The 4,242-nt window shown below is 46.5% G+C and overlaps 1 pseudogene; it reads right to left on the bottom strand.

The window, feature by feature from the left end:
- Window positions 1-4,242, bottom strand: part of LOC104291748 — a 32,750-nt pseudogene that overhangs the window by 13,306 nt on the left and 15,202 nt on the right.

Genomic DNA, 4,242 nt, shown 5'->3' with positions numbered 1-4,242 from the left:
AGGGAAAGCCAAACTTCCCTTACCTCTGGGACGTTCACATGATACATCCTCTGTGGCTGCAGTTGCAACCGCAGAATTTGTTGTGAAATTGTTTCGTGTCGTGGCGGCTGAAGCCTAAGCTGTGGCCTATCTCATAGGCGAGTGTCGTCACGGCACTGATGGTGTCGTGGTCAGGGAACTGCAAGCGGGAAGAAAAACCACAGGTTCCACGTTTTCTCAAGTCAGCGTATGTTGATGTGGAGAACTTCCTTCCCATGTTTTGTTCAGTAACTGTGAAAATTGTGCTAGCTGGGGACTTGCACTGGCAAAAAAAAAAAAAACAATTAGAGAAACCAAAGGATCCCCAAAGAGTTGGTCTGAGGAAACATGGGAGAGTTGTTCCTTCACCGTCTCATCTTCTTGAAGAAATGGCAAAAACCAAGACCAGCATCACCTCCTTTAGATGCCCAGTTTAGGTGTTACCTGCTAATTGGTAAAATCTGGAGCCCAGGAGTTATGTAGAATTAACTCCCAGGGTTCGCTGTGAATATAAAAGGTTTATTTTTCCTTTCAGGCCGTGCAAACCTTCAAGGTTTCCCCTTACAACATCCGTGAAGTTCATCCGGCACGTCGTCCCCTTGCAGGGGAATCCCTGTTCCTTGCAGCGCTGCCCACTGCGGCGGGGAAATTTGAACATTAAAGAAATGCAGAACAACTTTGTCTCTGTGGAGAGATGCATCGCCTGAATTACAGCTGGAAAATAATGGTTTCGGGTAACGAGGAGCTCCTTTCTTGAAGAAAAACCCAGCATCACCCGACTCTTCTGTGGGAGCCCCGTATGCCGCCGGGCTGGTACCCACGGGTCAGGTGTGCGAGCACCAGCGATGCATCATGCTGGCGTGGATATTAAGGAGGCAGAACCACGGTTTATCAACTCATTGGCCTCCTCCCTACTTAAACGGGAAGAGTGGCCTATAGGCTATTTCAATAAAATACAATGATTCAAAATGTTTTTTAAAAGATTCGGCAATATAGGTTCAATTTGGAAAAAGAAACATGCAATACATTTTGAGATATATATTTTACAGCGCAGAAGGTTTCTTTGCCTCAAAATAAAGGAAAAGGGAACAGACAAAACAAACCCAAGGTTCTGGGTCTTAAAAAGCAAATGAGTGAAATAAATGATTAAACATCTTGTCGTTTGGGATCTAACTCACTCATCCTAGCATAAAGGTTTAATTGAAATATCGAGTTGTAAACCATGTAGCAATGAATTTTTATATCTAAAAAAAAAAAAAAAGAGTGGCTTGTCTATGTAAAAATGAATTAAAATTAAAAATGGGATTAAATGATTCAGCCACAGACAATGGCATCAAAATTGGAAATGGGCTGTACACTCTGTGTGTGTACATGTGTGGAAAAATATAAAAGAGGACAATGAAAGGGAAAAGCGAATTCTTGTATCAATTTACATGACAAATATGTGCTGATGAGTACATGGACTGATTAAACTGTTACATTTTTTTTTCCACGAGATATCACCAGGACAAAAGACTTACCAGCTTACATAAGTGAAAATTAGAAGAAGAGATGAAAATATTCTTGCTCCCTTCTTATCTCCCCATAGCGGTTGTGTGAGCTGAGTGATGAAAACACGGGACTCTTACAGCAGTACTGATATGGTCATAATTAACGCACCCGACAGCATCGCTCTGACACCACGTGGCAAAAACCTGCAGTGTCCGGGCCAGGCTCTGGGCAGTCATCACCTGGTCTGTCCTGGTCCATATTTCATAGAATCATAGAATAGTTTAGGTTGGAAAGGACCTTGAAGATCATCGAGTTCCAACCCCCCTGCCATGGGCAGGGACACCTCCCACCAGCCCAGGTTGCCCACGGCCATGTCCAGCCTGGCCTTCAACACCTCCAGGGATGGGGCCTCACCAACCTCTCTGGGCAACCTGTGCCAGTGCCTCACCACCCTCAAAGTGAAAAACTTCTTCCTAATGTTTAGTCTAAACCTGCCCTCTTCCAGTTTGAAGCCATTCCCCCTCGTCCTGTCACTCCATGCCCCAGTAAAAAGTCCTTCTCCAGCTCTCCTGTAGGCCCCCTTTAGGGACTGGAAGGCCACAATAAGATCTCCCCGGAGCCTTCTCTTCTCCAGGCTGAACAGCCCCAACTCTCTCAGCCTCTCCTCATAGGAGAGGTGCTCCAGCCCTCGGATCATCCTCGTGGCTCTCCTCTGGACACGCTCCAACAGGTCCATGTCTTTCTTATGTTGAGGACTCTAGAGACTTCCACCATGCTGAGGATCATTCTGCAGCTTCATCCACTTGGAGACCTGGAATATGGCAAGAGCTTGCATCCCCTGCAGCCCACAGGGCGTGCGGCGACTTTGGGCACCACGCTTGACTCCAAGTTATTCATGCAAGAAGCTGTTTCTTGCTAAAGCTGAAAGAGCTGAGCATTTATTTTCATGCGTTATATTGATTTAATGGGACTTTCTGTGTGGGTCATTTTTGAGTGCCTCGTGGCTGGTGTACCGCTGCCTCGTCGGTATATTCACACAGAAGCAGTAGAAGATGAAAACTCCTGTCCTGTTTTGGAGGACTCAGAACAGGGAGAGGCTGAAGAGAAAGGGAGGTTGTAATGAGCTACCAGAAAGCATTTAGTAACAATAATGCGTATTCCAAATCAACCGTTTTATAGGGATGATTTCCAAATTATTTCTGAACTGACTTCACTCATATCTGAAGCAATTTTTTAACAGTTGAAATGGGTTTTGTAGCATTGAGGGAGACGTCGGTTCCTGGTAGAGTAGCTGCAGTCAGGGAGAGATCATTCCTCTCTTTTCCCAGGGTGGTGGGTTAAAGAGACAACCAACGGAGCAGAATGGCAATTGTAATTACTGGGTCGTTAAAACTCACCGTGTTCAGGAGGTCGCTTATGGAAATGAACAGATGTAGCATCAGGGTTTCGTTGTAATTGTTAACTTTAAACTGAGAGGGGAGAAGGGCTACTTTACAACGCTGAATGCCAAGGACTACCTCCAATCTAACACAACGGCCGTAGCGCGGTGATCATTTCTGATGTTTACCAGCTCCCTGTTTGTGATCAGAGCCAGCTCCAGAGCCATCAGAGGTGTCCCTGCCTGTGGCAGGGGGGTTGGAACTTGATGATCTTCAAGGGCCCTTCCAAGCCAAACCATTCTGTGATTCTACGATTCTGTGATCTGGTGGGCACGGGTGGGATCTGAAGACCGGGGACCTCCTGGAAGCAAACAAACCCCACTGCAGTTATTGAGGCAGTTCAGGAGCTTAAAAGCTTACGCCGTATTGCAAAGTCCGAGGTGGTGTTACTCCAGCTAATCCAGAATTTCCCGTAAGTACAAGAACACAGAACAATTGTGCATTAGAGAAGGATTAATTGAGCGTAACGAGTAATCAGGGCGAGAACAGAGAGACTGAGAGAAAGAACACAGTTGTCGGTGGGGTTTTCTTGGTAGCAGGGGGATTGCCTGGCATTGCTCGTGTTAAATCAGCTGGCTACGAGCTGAAGACTTTTGCACATGCTCAGGCCACTTTTTAATCATTAAATTTGGCACTACAAAAACTGAGTAGAAGGGAAAATCGAGTGTGGTCAACACCAGTCAAAGGGAGAATCGAGTGGGGTCAACACCAGCTGCCTGCGCCAAGCGGCTCCATGCTGGAAACCAGGAGGGTAAACAGATGATTGCAGGTGAAAACGGGTCCTGAGCTGAAACTGTTCAAACCATATGAAAGCCACTAAAATAATTCTTACTTAGTTTTGCTTCATTTTACCCATCACACCTCTGTAATAGAGCAAACGGGAGCGTGCCCAGCCAGCGAGAGGCATCACCTACTGTGCCTGGCACCCAGCAGCCTCTGGAAATAAGGTTTTTAGTATTTCTTGCTTGTGCCCTTTACATATTTACCTATGCATGGGCAGCTCCATAGTTAAAATCTGCTGTAGGTGTGACGCACTCAGTCGTTGGCTGGGTAGAGCTCATTGAATTCTACATTTTATACATCCAGCACATTAATTGCTGGTAGCAACTGGTTGATGGGTAATCTAGGGGGTTATCCATAGAATCATAGAATTGTTTAGGTTGGAAGGGACCTTGAAGATCATCGAGTTCCCACCCCCCTGCCCTGGGCAGGGCCACCTCCCCCAAGCCCAGGTTGCTCCAAGCCCCGTCCAACCTGGCCTTGAACACCTCCAGGGATGGGGCAGCCACAGCTT

The sequence above is a fragment of the Charadrius vociferus genome, unplaced genomic scaffold (genome assembly GCF_000708025.1).
Source record: "Charadrius vociferus isolate BGI_N301 unplaced genomic scaffold, ASM70802v2 scaffold407, whole genome shotgun sequence".
NCBI lineage: Eukaryota > Metazoa > Chordata > Aves > Charadriiformes > Charadriidae > Charadrius > Charadrius vociferus.
Note: the sequence above shows the minus strand (reverse complement) of the source record. Positions and strands in the feature narration are given on the sequence as shown.